Source organism: Rhineura floridana, chromosome 1 (genome assembly GCF_030035675.1).
Source record: "Rhineura floridana isolate rRhiFlo1 chromosome 1, rRhiFlo1.hap2, whole genome shotgun sequence".
NCBI lineage: Eukaryota > Metazoa > Chordata > Lepidosauria > Squamata > Rhineuridae > Rhineura > Rhineura floridana.
Genome location: NC_084480.1, coordinates 14,392,075 through 14,412,115, shown reverse-complemented (window position 1 = coordinate 14,412,115; position 20,041 = coordinate 14,392,075). Strand labels below are relative to the sequence as shown.

Sequence of the window (20,041 nt, the reverse complement as noted above, 5' to 3'; positions counted from 1 at the left end):
TCCCAGCTCTGAACCTGCCTCTTCATGCACTTGTGGCCTTTGATACTCACTGCTCTTGTGTTCCTGGGGAGTAAGTCTGGATACCAACCATTGGCTGAGGCTGCTTTGATATTGTGCTGTTAAGGTTGCCCACGAGACTTGCACAGCTGTTCTTTTTTCCTAATTGCTGCCTCTCCAATGGGTCCGAGATCCCATATTCCTCAAAAGTGGAAATGAACAGACTGATCAAGTTTTGCCTCAGAATCATATCATGAGATAATATGTTATGTTGTTAATGTGATTCACATTATCATGTACATAGAACGTAAGAAGAGCCCTGCTGGAACAGGCCCAAGGTCCCTTTTAGCATTCTCCTTCCGTTCGTGGCCAACCAGATGCCCTGGCCTCCTTCAGACGACCCCTTTATAATCCTGATTTCCTTGGCTTGCAGAAAGCTTACACGGAGGTTAGACTGTGTCTGGGTCTTTACTGAGCATTTGTTCCAATTTGTTTGCAGGGAGGTTAAATGACAATAAGCATTTGCTCTGATTTGTTTGTGCCGATTTATACTACAGTGAACATTCATCCCAATTTGCTTGGGCAGAGGTTATTGTCATGATCCCCTCTGAGAACTCTCATTCAAACTCAGATTGAGGTCAGGAGTAGGAGGCACTTGAGGAAGAAGACTCTGCAGGGGAGGAAGGGGGAGATCAGACAATGGAGTGGAGCCCTGTTGACAAATGCCCCCCTTTGCCTCCAGATGTGCCCGAGTCTATTGATGAGACAGGAGTCCTAGAAGATGCTCTCCATCGCCTGTGGCAGAGAGGGGACCGTGAGAGACTGTGGCGGCTGTTTTCCTACCAGAGAACGAGGCGGCAATGTCTCCCAGGGAGAGGTGGGGCATCAAGAGAAAAGAGACTTGTCCTAAGTGGAGTGCCTGCCCCAGAGGTACAGAGATTCTCACAAGGAGCTGGGCACTCTCCGCCTCTGCTTAAAAGCTTGGCAGGCAGGAGGGGAAACTTGGAACTACTTCACAGCTCTCATGAAGTCTTGAAATCTTTGTTACTGATCTTGGGCACCTGAATCTTGACCTTGATCTGAACCGGACTCATTGCCATAGAACCATAGAATAGTAGAGTTGGGAGGGGCCTATAAGGCCATCGAGTCCAACCCCCTGCTCAATGCAGGAATCCAAATCAAAGCATTCCCAACAGATGGCTGTCCAGCTGCCTCTTGAAGGCCTCCAGTGTCAGAGAGCCCACTACCTCTCTAGGTAATTGGTTCCATTGGTGTATGGCTCTAACAGTTAGGAAGTTTTTCCTGATGTCCAGTTGAGATCTGGCTTCCTGAAACTTAAGCCCATTATTCCATGTCCTGCACTCTGGGATGATCAAGAAGAGATCCTGGCCTACCTCTGTGTGGCAACCTTTCAAGTACTTGAAGAGTGCTACCATATCTCCTCTCAGTCTTCTCCAGGCTAATCATGCCCAGTTCTTTCAGTCTCTCCTCATAGGGCTTTGTTTCCAGTCCCCTGATCATCCTTGTTGCCCTCCTCTGAACCCGTTCCAGTTTGTCTGCATCCTTCTTAAAGTGTGATGTCCAGAACTGGACGTAGTACTCAAGATGAGGCCTAACCAGTGCCGAATAGAGGAGAGTGAGTGAGTGAATTTATTCATACGGTCAGAGACCAATTCAAAGGCATCAAAAGTACAGTATTAATATAACCAATACAAAAACATCAAAGATACAGTATTAATACTGCACAAGTTAAAACAAGACACATGTTCTAGGGAAGGCTGGGACCACCTAAAAAAGCCAGCGATCAGGACTGTGCGGGCTGTTGGCCTAGCAATGTTCTACGTTGTGTAATGGCACAGAATCTCGCTACCTTGCTTGTAACTTGGGGTTTTTGATCTGATAGGAGATATCTAACATAAAATACGTCTTCCCTACCCGGGAATTGTTGGATGATAGGGGTGTTGGTTAAAAGATGAAGGTCACGATAAAAAATACAAGCTAAAAGTACGTGGCCAACAGTTTCCACTTCGCCCGCACCACAAGGGCATAAGCGCTTGGCAAAAGGAATCTTTTGGAATCTACCATCAAGAAGAGCTGACGGTAGTACATTAAGCCTCACCTGCGTAAATGCCTTTCTGAGCCGAGAGGTAGGAAGAGAAGTTAAACAATACGCTGGAACAAAAGCCCTGGTGGTGTGAATAGGGCCAAGGTTGGACCCTATCTGGGAGAGGTGGTTTTGATAGTCAACGTCTAAAATTCGTTGAAAGGTGGCCTGCCTTGCGTTGGTGAGGCCTAGCAGGGAAATGGCAGGGAGAGAAAAACCTAGACTTAAAAGTTTCCTGTTTAGTGATTTTTTCCAGCTTGATAGGTATACATCAGAAAGAACAAGGGGAGCCAGGCCCACAGGAGAGAACAACAGTTTTAACCAATACCCAACCTTGAGCTTCCATATACGGGCCTTGATTGTGGGGAGCCCTACTTCGAGGTGCAAAACATTGTTTGAAACACAAAATGGAATACCCAGAATAGATCTCAGGAATTTGGATTGTACAGGTTCAAAGGAGGAGTATTTGGAGCAGACCATTACCTGGGAACCATACAGCAGTTGGGAAATGACTTTTGCCACAAAGACTTGAATAGCAGAGGGGACATATTGCCCTCCTTTTATGTAAAAAAATGAGAGGAGAGCCTTAGAGTTCCTCTGTGCATTGGTAATGGCGTTCTTGGTGTGGAGATGCCATGTTCCGGAAGAGTGGATACCGATACAAGGGTACCAATGGTGCTTCCTCTTTTTCCTAGTGAACACTAGTACCTTCGTCTTGTCCTGGTTGATGACTAAGAGTTCCTTAGAGCAATGGTCAGTGAGTGCTTTCAGCAGTTGTTGGAGGCCGATACTGGATAGCAAGATAAGAACTGCATCATCAGCGTACAATAGAATGGACACTGGTTTATTTGAAAGAGTAGGCGGGTGAGATGAAACCTGCGCCAAGTGTCCAATCAGAGAGTTTATATAAAAGTTGAACAGGGTGGGAGCTAGGACGCCGAATAGAGGGACTGCCCCTTTGCCTGGGCTAGATCCTGCTCTTTCGACAACGCTAAGCTGGTAATGTTACTCTGCAATAAAAAGTGTCCAGTTCTTTACTTACAAAAAAGTACACCTGTTGTCATTTTTGGGCAGGAGCCAGGACAGTTATACAACTTTTCATCCACCAGTTATTTATCCCACACTTTTTCATGCATTTCCATGTCACTTTCCTAACCACAAAAAAATCCAGGCTTTTTGTTTTGTTTTAAAAAGTGGATTTGTTGCTCCAGGGCACTTTAATTGCACAAACCTACATTTCTGATACATGAATGAGTCCCTGCCACAAAATTCTGACAATCTGGAGACAACCCTTGCTTTGCTCTTTTTTCAAGCACCTGGTATTCAGAGCCACGTTGCCTCCAAATCTGGAGGGATCCATGTGGCCAATAGCCACCAATAGCACTGCCCTCTGTGAATTGAGTCTCAAATGGCAAACTATTTAGTCCAGTTCTTGTCATGTAATAGGGAGGACACTGCCCTCCTGCCCTGCACAGAGCCATCTATGCAATCCAGGCTACTGCGGGATGCATCCAGTCACCTGAAGAGCAGTTGGCCCCAGATGACTCAGACAATTGAGCCAAGCTGGGCACTGCAGGGGGGAGTTATAAGAACTAAAGCAGAAGAAAAAGGGTGGGATAGAAATTAAACCAGGAATACGCAGGATGTCTTTCCTTCAGATCAGATTGACCAATAAAAATAAAAATATACACACCCCCAGGATCACTGGTCCCTTTGACCTTGAGGAACTTCCTTCCTGATTCCAATCAGTCTGATTCTGCTTACAAGCCCACTCCATCTAACTGAGGCATCTGAAGGAATCTTTATTGGATGCATCCTGCCTGCCTCTGGTTGTGACAGTCCTTGGGGTACTAAAGGAAATTGGAAAAAAGCCCACCCACTCCTTCCCCTTGGCCGGAAGTTCTGGTATAAGAATAGCCACCTTATCAGGGAGAAGGCTGGGGCCGAGCCCTTCTCTGTGGCCGTGCTAGCTTGTGGATGAGAACAGAAGGTTCTTCTCTTCCCCCTTCAGCCTCTGCTGCTATTCTTCACACTCCTGGGATTGGAGACACAGATTCCTGGTTGCGGCTGTGCCTCGTCAGAGGTTTGCTGTCTTCCTCTCCTCCGCATCCATTTCATTACATTTTGCCTTAGTCTTGGGAATTCTAGGGTGAATACCTAGTATCCCAAGTCACTTTCTGCACTCTGGTTCCATTCTGGTTCAAGTGGAGCCCGTCCCTTTTGTACAGGCCCAGTTTGTCCCAAATGTTCCCCAGTGCCTAACAAATCCAAACCCCTCCTCCCGACACCACCGTCTCATCCACGCATTGAGACTGCAAAGCTGTGCCTGTCTGGCTGGTCCTTCGCATGGAACCGGTAACATTTCAGAGAAAGCCACCTTGGAGGTCCTGGCTTTCAGCATTCTACCTAGCAACCTAAATTTTGCTTCCAGGACCTCACGGCTGCATTTCCCCATGTCGTTGGTGCCAACGTGCACCACGACCACTGACTCCTCCCCAGCACTGTCTACTAAATTATCTAAACGATGGGTGATATCTGCAACCTTCGCACCAGGCAGGCAAATCACCTTGCGGTCTGCTCACCCATCACACACCCCACTATCTATGTTCCCAATGATCGAATCACCCACTACAAGGATCCCTCCACCCCCCGGAGATATATCCTCAGCACGAGAGGATAGCTGCTCATCCCCCAAGGAATGGGTCCCTTCTAAGGGATCGTTTCCCTCTTCCTCAGCTGGATGCTCTCCTTCTCCGAGACCATCGTTCTCCATGATAGCAGGAGAGCTATCATCATTGGAGTGGGACACAGCTATAACGTCCCTGAAGGCCTCCTCCACACACCTCTCTGCCTCTCTCAGCTTTTCCAGGTCAGCCACCTTGGCCTCAAGGAAATGAAGTCATTCCCAGACAGCCAGGAGCTCATTGCACCGAGAGCACACCCACGACTTCTGTCCAACAGGCAGATAGTCGTACATGCTGCAGGCAGTGCAAAACACTGGAAAGCCCCCACACCCCTGCTGGCTTCTTACCCACATAGTTTTGTTTAAGGTTTATTACATTAATGGGTTGGGGACTTTGGTTTAGTTGAGGTCAGGGAACAGACGGGCAGAGTGGGGGGCCCTGGCCTCCTCGCCCTGCTGCCGAACTTGCTCTGCTGCTTAACTTGCCTTGACGCTTCGTCAGCTGGGGGCTCCCTCTAGCTCAGGACTTAGCTTAGGACTGGGTGGGTCTTAATAGGGTTCAAAAGCCAGGGCAAAGAAGTGCATTTACTACATATGACGAAAAGCTATACAGTGAGTGGCCATAAGGAGTTTGGGGGCAAGGTGTCATCAGTATGCTGATGATGCCCAACTCTATTTCTCCATTACAACTGATCCAGGAGAGGCTGTGAAAGACCAGGACCGGTGCCTGGATGCAGTGGTGGACTGGATAAGGACCAATAAACTGTGTATGAACCCTGGGAAGACAAGAGGTTTTGTGGGTGAGTGGTTCTTGAATCTGGGAGACAAGCCATTTGCCTGCCCCTGAAGGGGTTGCGCTCCCTCTGAAGAAACAGGTCTGTAGTTTGGGGGTATTCCTTGAACCACAGTTGAAACTTGAGGCACAAGTGGCCTGCGTAACCAGCGGTGCCTTTTATCAGCTTCAGCTGGTACGCCAACTTGACCACTGCAGTTCATGCATTGGTAACCTCAAGACTGGATTACTGCAGTGCACTCAATGTGGGTCTCCCTTTGGGTGTGGTCTGGAAGCTTCAGTTAGTGCAGAATGCTGTGGCTAAACTGGTGAAAGGAACAGACTTCCTGCCAACTCATAACACTGGTGTTAAAAGACAAGTCCTGGCTTCCTATCTGCTACTGGGCCAGGTTAATGGTTCTTGTACTAGTGTACAAAGCCCTGAATAATTTGGGCCCAGGATATCTTAAGAACCACCTTACCCTGTACATCGCAAGTTGATGACTCAGATAATCTGAACGAGCACAATTAGCTTCTCTGATGTTCTATTTTTTCTGATATTTTTGTTTAATTTATTGAGATTGCCCTAATGTTGTAATTGTGCAGCATATTCTAGACTAAAGTAGATCCCCAGGCATGGGGCATCTTCAGTGTGTGTCCCCCCTCCATTTGTTCAACTTTTGGATTTGTTAGGTGCTTTTAAGTTGTTGTTGTAGCCACCTCATAGCTGTGATGCACAATCTGTATGCATGATTTAGCCCTGTTCTATAAGGTATCATAAATGTTCCCATGATTTTTTAAAAAAAAGAACATTTCCAGCTTTACAAGTGAAGATGAGCTATTGCAACTATTTGTTTCGGTTGTTGAGTGAATAATTGAGTTGATAGCCTGTGACAGCCACTTTCAAAGTCTGGTATCCTCCTAAGTCTGGCAACGGCAGCAAGACCTAGGGAATGATGATTTATTTTTTTGCACTGATTTTAACAGAGGTGCTGACCCATGTATTTCTTCTCTTCAACCGGGTTAGATGTTTAGGTTGAAAATTGCTATTTTAGCAATATTGCAATATTTCTTGAAAAATAATTGGACATGCAGATTTTCAACATTTTAAACTCCTGTTCAATTACCTCCCCCTAGCTGTTGTTTCTCTGATGTCATATCAGTCTTTCTTCCTGTTTCTGAAGTAGTCACATGGATGATCCTACTTAATTTGGGATCACATGGCAAAGGAACACAGGAAGTTGCCTTATACGGCTCCTCCACAAAAAGTGTGACAAAACACATAACTGCAGCATATATTGATAGAACACCCAACTGGAAAGGGGATACAATACACCAGGGTGGCCAAACTTGCTTAATGTAAGAGCCACATACGATAAACTTCAGATGTTTGAGAGCCGCAAGACATGAACAAATATTACACACACGTTTTTATTGTTACATGCACATTTTGTTACAAATATTTTATATAAATATTAAGAAATATATGTACGTAATAATATTCATGTATGTAGCTTTTAAACTGTTAATTTGTATTAGTTTCAATAATCACAAAGTACACATATCATATATACACCAAATGTTTTCAAAATCCTGAATAATTGTTGTTTTAACGATATTGAGCATATTTAATGCGGTAATGAACTACGGAAACATCTAAGAAAAATATGCAAATAAAAGGGGTAAAAACATATTTTAATATTTATTTGTCTTAGTAAATATCTGGTCAAAACATGGAGGAAAATATGTAAACCAATAAAATTGGAGATATTTTAATCAGATATCACCTTACAAAATTAGTCTTATCATAATATTTTTATGACACCGTCTGTCAGGTGTTGATTTGTAAGGATAGCACGATGCTTCGACTTCACAAACTTCATTGCAGAGTACAGTGATTCACAGCAGTATGTTGTGCTGAAAATTGAGATGAGTCACACACTGGTTTTCTTCAGTTCAGGATATTTTATTTCTGGAACTTGCTTCCAGAACTCAATTGTAGACTGGGATTTATGGATCATCTTTAGACCCAGGTCCTCCTGTAATTCTATTAGTTCCATTTCCACAGCAGATGATTCTGTAACCAGAGGTTCGAGAATTGGACAACCATCATTGATCACATCAACCATGAATGGATTTACAAGAAAGGCAAAGCAGGGCTTCAGCTTCTGCAAGTCCTCAAACCTGTCTAGGAAATTATCAAGCAGTCCTTGTAATTTATCTTTGTATTCTTCCAGTTTGAGGTCTTTTATTTCAATATCAGGGAATGTATTTACTCTCCTTTTGAGATTTGGAAAGTAACTGAAGTTTCTTGACAATATGTCTCTTTGAAAAACTCTTATTTTATTCTGAAAGCTGTAAATTGTCTGAGTAAGATCAGAAACAATCTTATCCTTCCCCTGGAGTGCCAAGTGGAGAGTTTGTAGATGATTCGTTATATCAGTAAGGAACATTACACAGTTATAAATAGTTAGATATATTTTAAAATCAGAGCTTGGAAAAGTTACTTTTAAAACTACAACTCCCATCAGCCCAATCCAGTGGCCATGCTCCCAGGCACCTGGTTGGCCACTGTGAGAACAGGATGCTGGACTAGATGGGCCACTGGCCTGATCCAGCAGGCTCTTCTTATGTTCTTATGTTCTTATATATTTTAAAATCTGTTTTTATGATGTTTTAAAGTGTTTTTAGTACTCTTGTTTGCCAACCTGGGCTCCTACTGGGAGAAAGAGCGGGATATAAATAAATAAATAATAGGTTACAAATGTTGAGTAGAAATTTGTGAAATAAATACGTGACTTGACAGGTATCCGGTATATTCCTCTTTCGAAATTCTTCAGAATGAAAACAACTTCTTGAATGACTTCCACAAAATGCCTCTGATAGCTCACAAGCCCTGGATAAAATTGCTGAAGGCAAACAACATGCCTGGAATGTTTGTTTTATTTCTACAAACCAAAGCGTCATTTAGTTTCTCCAAAGGAAGAGATAGCTCAGCGTCACAAAGGTTAGACCAACTCCAGTGGCATCTGATTGTTCTGGCAGTCACATGGATGATCCCACTTAAATTGGGATCACACAGCAAAGGAACACAGGACATTGCCTTATACCGAGTTGGACCATTGGTCCATCTAGCTCAGTATTATCTACTGACTGGCCGTGGCTTTCCAAGGTTTGAGGCAGGGGATGTTCCCAGGCCTACCTCCAAATGCTGGAATCATGCAAAGCAGATGCTCTACCACAAAGCGACAGCTCCAGCGAGTAGGATGTGTCCAACCTGATGATGTCTCCTGATCTCTGCAACTGAAATCACCATCTATCAGTGCCATAAAGTGCAAAGGAGGGCAATTGAAAAAGCGGGCAATTAAACTGAATAAGTAGATATTTTAGGAGGGACTGCCAATGCTCTTCAAAAAGAAGAGTGATTCCCCCCCCTTTATTTCCATTTATATTTTGGAACATTATTTAAAGTGCACACAGAAAACAGTGAGCAGTTTGGGATCCCTGCTTGCTGTTAATTGTGAGCAAGTCTAGCTTTGGCTTGTACAAATAAATGATTACTATTGAAAGCCTTGTATGAGTCAATGTTGCTTGACACTTTAGGAAACACAAAGGTTTTTGCATCTGCTGCTGCTTTATTGATCCTGCGGGTTTGGCTTGGTCACCTCTTCTGGAGTGCAAGGCCTGGACTTCCAGTTTGTCATCACAGGAGCCGATGCCATTGATTGGAACAGGATGGCTCCTGGGGAAGACGGCTGCAGGAATAGATCCACGGCGTGCTTCCTTTATTGCTACATGATTGTGTACTGATAGTGCCGTGCCTGGGCCTGTGTGTTTGATGCGCAGTCTTTACGGTGTGATTTTGCTTGCTGATCTTTATCCTTTAGCAGCAGAGAGAAATGCTGGTTTGGGCCTGGGGGCTTTGCTTCTTCCTTATAATGGATTTTAGATTTACTCATGGGGAAAGCAAATGGAATCTATGAAAGCCCATTATTATTATTATTATTATTATTATTATTATTATTATTATTATTATTAAAGCCACTGGTAGGTTTGCCTGAACGCCATGTAGTTGAGAAGCAGTTTTGCTGCACCACCCCCAAATCCTAAGTGGGGAAAAGGCTAAACTGTCCAGTTGTATTTATTAATTTTTTGGCACGAAATTAATATCCTGCTTTTCCATCTCATGGTTAAGCACTCAAGGTGGCCAACATATTCAAATAGCAGTAGGTGTTATTCATTGCCAGTCCTACTTAGAATAAATCCATTGAACAGTTCCAATTGGTGAGTTTTTATAAGGATTATATTTTACAGGCCTTTCAAATGATGATGATGATGATATAATAATAATAATAATAATAATAATAATAATAATAATAATAAATACCTAACAGTAGTTTTTATTTTTTACTTTCACAGGTATTGTTGTTTTTGAATTGTACTGTTTATTTATTTATTTAATGCATTTGTATACCGCCCCATAGCCAAAGCTCTCTGGGCAGTTTACAATGAAAAACATTAAAAATAAATATACAAATTTAAAAACATATTTTAAAAAAGCAATTTAAAAACACATGCTAAAATGCCTGGGAGAAGAGGAAAGTTGTGTATATGTTTGCTGATTGTATTCTTGTTTAAAGTATATTGCCTGACCAGTAATTATTACCTGTCAAAACGCGTTTGGTCATATTTTTCAAATCTTCTTCTGATGTCCTGTCTATTAACACTGTATATACTTGATTTTTATGATAATGTTTTCATTCATGTTACTTTTATTTAGCCTTCCAGATTTTGTTACCAGTTGCTACATGCATTATTTCTGTTCGGTCTTTCAAGATTTTCATCATCAGTATCTGCACAGTGTTTGTTTTTAACCTGTTTTTCAATTTCCCTTAAAGTGTTTGTACATATTATTCAAGGTAGTCAGTAAGAATTCTTTTTGGTTCCCAGTTCTTCCTTTTATGTTTTTGGTTTGTTGGGACTTATTTCCTGGTTTGTTTAGTTTTTAGACCCATTGAACATGACATGACTAACTTAGGTTCTTTAATTTCAGTGAGTCTACTTTGAATAGGACTTAATTAAATACCACCCAATTATTATTATTATTATTGGGTGATATTCACTGTTAGTCCTACTCAGAGCAGACCCATTGAAGTTAATAGACACAACTAACTTAAGTTAATTACTTTCAGTGGGTCTGTTCTGCGTAGGACTGACTTGAATACCTTCTGTTATTGTTATTACATCATATATTTTTTTTACAAAAATATAAGACCAGTAACAGCCAAAAGTTAAAAAAAAAAAAATCAAAATCAAAATTCCTAGGGATGGGATGAACAAGAAAGTCACATAAAAGCCTGGCCAAAGAACTGTTGAAACAAAAGCCTACAAAAGTTGGCAGAAACTTAAGCCAAAGAGGTGGCCAAAAAGATCTCCTGGGCAGGAAAGGCCCTTTCGGTTTGTCACCTCTAACTCTACTTCCCCCCCCCCAATATTTTTTATTAAAATGTATATCTGTACACATCATAATGCAATCAATATATAGTTCATTTGAGGGAATGCGTACATGAAAATACATATGCCCTAATGTAAGCACAATAAGGATTTGTAATATTTTAATAATATTGTAAACCACATAGAGACTTCTTTGAAGTATGAAGTGGAATATAAATTATTTTAAAAAGAAAAACTGATTGCCAGTATAGTTGGTACAAAAGAGTTGTTGTTGTTGTTGATGATGATGATGATCATACAATCATAGAGTTGGAAGGGGCCTTGTAGGCCATCGGTAATAATAATAGTAAAAAGCCTGGCTCTGTTTCAGAGTCTTGCTGCTGTGTTTTGAAACACTTGAACTTTCTAACACTCTTTAAAGGCAGCTCCATATACAATGCGTGTTAGAGCAATGATGTTACTAAGGCGTGGATGGCACTCATAACTGGATTTGGTGCAGGGGGAAGAAACAGCACCAGAGAGGGCGTGATATGGAAGAAGCAGGTTGAAGGGCCCAACCACAGATTCTATTAAAGCCTTTGGGATTCAGGCAGGGCCAGCACCAGCCCGCCGTGGGCCCTCAGGCACCAGCATGTCGCAGCACCCACCTCCCCCCTGTGTTTGTGCATATGCACACATGCACTTAAATACACCTGGTTGTGTCACCTCGCACGTCAGTACGCATGCGGCTGCTGCCATCTTGGGTGATGGTAGGCATGCATGCTGATGTGCGAGGTGAAGCGACTGGGCATATTTAAGCACTGTTGGCTCTGCACATGTGCAGGGGTGCTATTGGTTGGGAGAGTGGAGCTCCTGCTCTGCATTCTGTGCCACCATCTGATCACAGTCTGCAATCTGATGTTGGCGGGGATCACTGAGTTGGAGCTCCACCTTCCCAGCTGCAGGGGCCCTTGGTTCGTGGCAGAGGCCCTTGGCCAGTGCCTGACCTGGTCACCTGCTGGCGCTGGACCTGGATTCAGGGATCATTCTCCATGCACTGAAGTTAGATCTTCTGTTGTAGGCGTGAAGCCTTATCCTTCATTAGCTTGACTAATTCTCTTTTAAAGCCATCCATCCCTACATATCATGGCAGTGAATCCCACAGTTTCACTGTGCACTTTAAAAATAAATGCCTCCTTTTTTCTTTCCTGTTTCTTCCAACATGTAGTTTCTTTGGATGGCCCCAAGTTCTAGTCTTATGACAGAGGGAGAAAACTTCTCTCTGTCCACTTTTTCCACACCATGTATAATTCTGTACACCTCTACCATCCCTTCTGAGAGCCAGTGTGGTGTAGTGGTTAAGGTGTTGGACTAGGACCTCGGAGACCAGGATTTGAATCCCCACATAGCCATGAAGCTCACTGGGGGACCTTGGGCCAGTCACTGCCTCTTAGCCTCAGAGGACGGCAACAGTAAACCCCCTCTGTATACCGCTGACCGTGAAAACCCTATTCACAAGGTCGCCATAAGTCGGGATCAACTTGAAGGCAGTCCATTTCCATTTTCACCATCCCTCCTCCTTTGCCTTTTCTCTACACTAAGCTCTCCCTCATCCATGCTGTAACCTTTCCTCACAGGGAAGTTGCACCAGACCCTTAATCATTTCAGTTGCCCATTTCCAGCTCTATAATATCCTTTTTCAGGTGAGGCAACCAGAACTTTCCTTGGCTGCGCAGACGTCCTGCGAGAGGCTAGCTTGTTCAGCTTGTTATGACTATTTAACAAAAGCTTGCCTGTCTTTTTTTTTTTAAAGCCTGAGTTTCTTTGAATCAATAATGCTTTGAACCTTTGACACCTCCCACCCATCCTAGGAAGGAGAGAGGAGAGTTAAGGCTGGAAATGGGCTGCTGGCAGGTGGAGTGAATCTCCAACTGTGTTTAGACTACATGGTCAAGACACAGACAACAGCGTTCTGATGAAGAAAATGATAGCATAGAGCCATGTGTTCCCCGTAGGGTGTTCACTGCCCATAGGAAGCCTATCGTATGGCTGAATGTGCTCAAGAAGGTGGGTAGGGGGAAGTGATATGGATTCATTCAATAAATAATTCATCTATTTCATTAGCACTGCAGTACCATGACAAGTTGGAAGATTATTTCTGCGTTTCCGGCCATTGTCCAGCTGAGATGGGTGTCTGGAGTTTTCAAACCCTTTTGTTTAGAATTTCTGAACAATATACCAAAACAAATGATCTCTCTGTTTATTTACCAGAGATCATATCTGTCCTGTGCCAGATCACTCTTGTGACGTGTCCAAAATAGGAACACTTCTCCAGAGTGTTAGCTCATTTTAATTGACTTGAATGCAGGCTGGTTTTACAGGAGTAGCAAAACAAGAAAGAATCCAGGAGAGCAACACCTGAAGGGACATTTATTTATGCATGTATTTATTTTATTTAACAAAATGTATAGACTGCATAATAAAAAAAAATCTGTGTGGTTTAACTAAAATAGTATAAAATGCTTATAAGAAAATACTGATAGAATCAAGAGTCTTTAAAATACAAGTAGCTGGTATAGCACAGTGGGGAGGAGAGCCTGGCTGGGAGTCCAGAGTCTGTGAGTTCAAATCCCCGCTCGTGTCTCCTGGGTGTCAAGGGCCAGCTAAAGATCACCCCCACAGTGAGTGGCTCAGGGGTTACGTGCCCTGCCACCTGTGCAGCTGTGGACAAGCAGCATAGTCCCAAGGAGCCCAGTTGCCCCCCGGCTGGCAGTTGCGGGCAAGAAAGGGACTGGCTTGTGCAGCTGTGGCAAGCTGAGCAGGCCCTAGCCAGCTGGGGAGGACTAGCCTCAGAGGGAGGCAATGGTAAACCCCCTCTGAACACCGCTTACCATGAAAACCCTATGCATAGGTAGGTATGTACTGCCTTCAAGTCAATTCCGACCCTATGAATAGGGTTTTCATGGCAAGCGGTATTCAGAGGGGGTTTACCATTGCCTTCCTCTGAGGCTGAGAGGCAGTGACTGGCCCAAGGTCACCCAGTGAGCTTCATGGCTATGTGCGGATTCGAACCCTGGTCTCCCAGGTCGTAGTCCAGCACCTTAACCACTACACCTATACATAGGGTAGCCATAAGTCAGGATCGACTTGAAGGCAGTCCATTTCAGTTTCAGATATAATAAAATTATCAACAGATTAAGAGCAAGTGTACATAAGAATAAAACTGCGTGTCTGGATCAGTACTTGGTTAAGCAAAAAAGGTTTTAGCAGGCATATAATGTGTAATATTATTGGGCAGTGAGTTCCAAAGTGTAAGTTCTGCCACACTAAAAGATCAGTTCCTCACATGTGTGGAGCAGATACTATGTGGCATTTGTAAAAGTGCTAGTTCCACCGATCGAAGTGATCAAGTCAGCGTGTATGGAGTAAGGTGACCCTTCAAGTAAACTGGTCCCAAGCTTTTAAGGGGTTTACATACTAATACTAACACCTTGAATGTAACCCGGCAACAAATCAGTACCCAGTGCAGACCTCTTAGCAGAGGCGTAATAAGCTGATGGGTCTCTCACTCCTTTCAGCAATTATGCTGCAGCATCCAGCACTAATTGCATTTTTTGTCTGTCTGCCCATCCTGACTTATCTGAACTGGGACTGACCCTTCTGATAAACTACTTTTCCCTATATGTTTGAATTGACTGAGGTTTGATAATCTGGGATTGCTTCCTGTTCCACCTTTAGAGCAAGAAGCAGGGACTGTCACACTTTGGCACCTTTTGTCAGAGGAGGTACAATAAATCTGACATTTGTGTTGGGAACTAGACTGTGCTATAAACCTTTTTTTCCAGCCCAGCAAGCTTTTGGTTAGCTTTGTGTTTTTTCCCCCTCTGAGTCCCATGTATTTTGTTGCCTGTTTTTTTAAATTTGTATCAATTGTTCTGTTTTATAGCAGCTGTAACTTTTTTAAAAAAATGATTTGACCACCATTTTGAGCCTTGGAAAAATAGTTTAGGAATATCTAAAACAAACAAACTACGCCTGGCTTATTTAGGGCTCTGAAGTAGGAATGAATGAGCCAGTCAATGTCAATTTCTCATTAAATTAAATTCTCCACTTTCTATAGCAATCTGAGGATTTTTTTTTTAAAAAAAATCCTCATGAAAACTTTATATGATTTTAGTGCAAACTTTCCTAATGTACACATTTTAATGCAGTTTTGACTTGCATACATTTTTGCAAGCAATTTACCCTAATATGATGCATTTGTGTATGTCATTTTCACTAACATATGCACACTTTCCCCCAAATATATGCATTTTTGTATATTTTGTTGTTTGGTTGGGGAACTGTATCACAGAATTTGGAGAAGTGCGAATTTCACAGAGTAATTGCGTTTCAGGTTGCGTATTGGTTTGAGTAGTGCAGATTAGGTAGTTTCCCGTTAAATTACTTAAAAAACAAAAATGCCCTGAATAACTCCCCCATCTGTACTCTGAAGCTCTTCCCATTTTCCTGGGTGTGGTGACGTCTAGAATTTGGGATGTACCAAAGTGCTCCATCCTGGTAGAACCTCTTGCCAGCAGGCTTGTAGTGTTGCAGCTTTGCTCAACATCTAGAGCCCTTGTTTCCTCTTGAATGCTGTCGGAAGGAATACAGATGCTCCCTTCTACACACACACCCCACACCCCAGAGAGAAAAATGGGCAAGTAGTGGTTAAGGTGTTGGACCATGACCGGGGAGACCAGGGTTTGAATCCCCTCATAACCATGAAGCTCAGTGGGTGACCTTGGGCCAGTCACTGCCGCTCAGCCTCATGAAAACCCTATTCATAGGGTCGCCGTAAGTCGGAATCGACTTGAAGGCAGTACATTTACATTTAGCAGGGGAGGTGGTGGAAGCAGACACCTTGTAAATTGTATAAAAATAAGTCTACCATTAAAACAGGGCTTGTGGCCCTCCGGATGTTGCTGGGTTCCAACTCCCATCATCCCTGACCATTGGCCATGCTGGCTAGAGCGCAACAACATCTGGAGGGCACCAGGTTCCCCAGCCTTGCATTAAAAGAACCTGTCTGCTCATACCCAATTGCAAAGTGCTGGTTTGAGGAGAAAGACGTTGCAGAGTGTCAGGAAATAGCACTGAAGGCGGTCGGGGCTCCTGTACTATTAGTAGTTGCGCTAAAGCTGGCATTTCAGCATATACTGGGTTTTTTCCCTCACTTGCACCTGCATGAGCAGCTGCACCTGTTGAAATTCAGGGGCAGGCCAGCAATTAACTGGATCTGCCAAGATGCCAGATCCCACTGTGCCTTATGACCCATGGCACCACCATGGGCTGCCTGCCTGCCAGGTGTTGCTGTGTTTGACAACCAATTCAGTCCCTGGAGGAGACAGTCTTTGCATCTGACTGAATTGGGTCTCTTGCTGGCAAATGACACACCAGAAAGCAAAAGGGAACTGCAGTGGATTGCTTTTAAATGCTTGTGATCTGAAGGCAGTCTGGAGATTCCACAAAAAGGTCTGGGTTAGGCAGCTTTGTGGATGTAATGGAAGGCTCGTCATGTTTCCTCCTTCTCCTCCTGCCCGAGTTTCCAAAGGGATCTCCCTGCCTTCTCCCTTACACCCCTGCCTTCTTCAGAGTCAGCATCGTCCACCAACCAGTTCCAAAACCAGTTCCTGAAAGCCAAAGGCTCGTCAGCGCCAGCATCGTGCAGATGGTTGCAACATTTCCTTGAGGGCAGTGCCAGCCACCCAATTAAGCAAATTAATTAACGTTCCCCTCCCAATCTTCACAGTTCAGCATCACATCATAACCTAGCCTTACGAGTAATGGTGCTGTTGGGATTGTCTCATGGAAAAACCAGGGGTTCTTTTCTTTTTTAAAACATAGATATGGTGAAAAAAGAAAAAAAAAACCTCTTTTTAAAATATACCTTTAGAAGAGTTAACATTTTAACAGCATAAGAAGAGCCTGCTGGATCAGGCCAACGGCCTATCTAGTCCAGCATCCTGTTCTCGCAGTAACCAACTAGATGTCCCAATGGGAAGCCCACAATCATGACCTGAGCACAAGAGCACTCTCCCCTCTTGGGGCTTCCAGCAACTGGTATTTAGAAGCATGCTGTCTGTGACCATGAAGGCAGAGCATAGCCATTGTGACTAGTAGCCATTGGCAGCCTTATTCTCCATGAATTTCTCCTTTAAAGCCATCCTAGGTGGTGGCCATTACTGCCTCTTGTGGGAGCAAATTCCATAGTTTAACTAAGCACTGTGTGAAGAAGTTTCTTCCCTTGTCTGTTCTGAATCCTCCATCATTCAGCTTCATGGGATGTCCATGAGTTCTAGTGTTATGAGAGAAGGACAAAAACTTTTCTCAGTCCACTTCCTCCATGCCACGCATCATTTTATACACTTCTATCATGTCTCCTCTTACTTGCCTTTTCTCTCAACTGAAAACCCCCAAATGCTGCAACCTTTCCTCATAGGGGAGCTGCTTCATCCCCTTGATCATTTTGGCTGCCCTTTTCTGAGCCTTTTCCCCACTATATCATATTCTTTTTAAGGTGAGGCGACCAGATCTGTGCACAGTATTCCAAGTCGCACCATAGATTTGTGTGACAGAATTATGATTTTCAATTCCTCTTCTCAGTTTTGGAGAACTGTCACAAAAGTGGCGGCGGTGGCTGGTGCGGTGGGGGCATCTGCCCACTCAGTGTTTCAGTCATGATGTGTCTGCGGCATTGTGTGAAAAGAAAATGGTGTTCTGTGGTGGCAGCAAAATTGACTATGGGGAAAAAAATACTTAAAAAAAAACTGCCAGCAGTAGTGTTAAAAATAATGCCCCATGAAGTTGGCAGTGAATTTTGCTGTGCCCTCTTCCACGTTAGCACTATGCCCCCCCACACACACTCTTGCTGCTAAATGGGACCATGGGGTTCAAAGGGTTGTTGGAGTCTACCCCAAGGTTGGATAGAAGTGTGATTTTTGAGAAGTCGGTCAAATGACAAAACTTTACCCTGAGTCTTTGCTTCCGTTTTGCATAAGGGAGGAACTCCCTGGCCCAGATTTCACACCCCGCCCCCAAATTAGTCATAAATTAATTCTGCTATGGATGTTCTGCAGAGCCTTAATTTGCTTGAGTCTCTTTTTTCCTTCCCTCTTCAAACTGGGTAGCCCTTCAAATAGAGGACTGTCTTCTGTAAAGTAGGACACATGGCTGCCCTAGGTGTTGCAGAAGGGATGGTTTTTGTTGGGACCAGTGTGGGTAGAAACTAGCCTACTGTACAAAGGTAAAATTTACAAGCATTCCTCGGCCCACTTTTGCCTCTGGCCCTGCTCACCACTGACATGTGGCCCCTGGGAGGTTACCCAGGAGGGAATGCGGCCCTTGGCCTGAAAAAGGAACCCCACCCCCACGCTAGACGATGAAGATGTTGTCTCTCTCACCAACTGTCCTTGAGGGACATCTCAAATGAAGATACCAACACGCTCTGCTAAATATTCACAAAATCCACATCTTTTTATTTTGAACCCAGAGTGGAAAATACAGCAGTTTGCCGGATGGCTGAGACAGGGTCATCTTTTTAACAGCGGGTGGTGCAGTGTAGCTGCTTAGATGAAGAGCCAGTCTTGTTGATTCCTTGGGCTGTAGCACATTTTCTTCATCAACATGTATATATATATTTTCACTGGATTTGTGGCCAGGCCATAAAGAGTTTAATTTCCGACTGAAACTCGGCCAGTGTGTTCTGAGCCCAGGAGCACTTTTAAGACGTGATATGGAGGATTGGAAAAAAAAAGAAAATCAGGTCAGCTGGATATTTTAGTCCGGGAGAAGCAATATTAAATATTTGCCTGTAGCTAAAACAAGGGGAGGTAGGGAAAGTGGGAAGGAACAGAAGAAGGAAGCAAAGAAAGAAAGTTTTATTACCATATGTAGAAGATACACCAATGGTTCAGTTCAGCAGAGGAAAATGATTAGGAGCTTTTTGTAGACTCCTGTAACCTTTAAATTGGATTACTGGTGTTCCTTAGTAGGGGGAGAACATTTTTCACCCCTTCCTTCTCCAGCTAGATGGTGGCTGTTTATACTCTTTGCCAACCTGGTGCTCTCCAGATGTTTTAGACTGCAACTCCCATCAGCCCCAGCCAGCATGGAAAGAAAGAGACAGACTAAAAACATAAAACCAATGAGAATTGTAAAGCCAAAGTCCAGCTAAAATGCCTGGGCAAACAGGAAGGTCTTAAAGTGGTGCCATAACGAGTTCATTATCAGCATGCCAAACATGCTTCTTCAGGGCGGGCATCCCAGAGTCAGGGTGCCACCACAAAAAAGCCCAGTATTTTCTGAATACATGATGTACTTCCGCTAAAGAGGAAACTTGGAGAAGGGCCTCTGGAGAAGGTGTTAAGGCAGGGGCAGGTGGGTATTGGAAGACGCTTCCTCAGATATTTGGCTCTCATGCTGTTCATGACTTTAAAGGGAGAGATGTAAAATGGCCTCGTTTCCCCTTCCACCCTGTGTCCATCGCATGCAGCTCTGTTTCCATTCCGCTGCAGTTCAGGTTCCACCAAAAAAGTGTTCAGTTTGCTATTTCACTGTGGCCCAACCTAATGTAATAACGCTGTTAACAACATAATTATTTATGTTATTATGTGATTCCACACTATTCGATTTTATGGAAGGTCAGGAAATATCATCAATGAAAAAAAATGTTGACAGTGAGTTGTGGACTGGGGAAAAACGTTGACAGTGATTACCAATTGTATTTCCTTGCCTGATTTCTGTCCCTGTTTGCACAGGGAAACTGACACAATTCCTGGCACCATTTCCCATTTTGATGAAATTCTCCAACATCCCTATTTAAAGGTAAGCTCCAGGATGCAGCCCAGAATGGGTCCTTCAGCCTTGCTCTGTATCCTGCCCCCTCCTGAAGCTACATTGGCCCCCTACCCACATGGAAGTGGCACCCTTGCCCCTTGCCTGACACCTCTGGCATAGGCTAAACTTTGCACAGATACTCAGCTGACCCTCTTGGTCCACCACTTTGGTCAAG

The 20,041-nt window shown here is 43.7% G+C and overlaps 1 protein-coding gene across 2 annotated transcripts in view; it reads left to right on the top strand.

Annotated features, from left to right (window-relative positions):
* Positions 1-20,041, top strand: part of ZBTB7C (zinc finger and BTB domain containing 7C) — a 310,311-nt gene that overhangs the window by 170,093 nt on the left and 120,177 nt on the right. The window contains exon 1 of one of the 2 annotated variants that reach the window (XM_061614154.1): positions 19,800-19,854. The exons of the other annotated variant lie outside the window; for it this stretch is intronic. The gene's annotated coding sequence lies outside the window, so the exon portion shown is untranslated. Of the gene's footprint in view, positions 1-19,799; positions 19,855-20,041 lie in introns of those variants that run through there. 2 annotated transcript variants of the gene reach the window in all.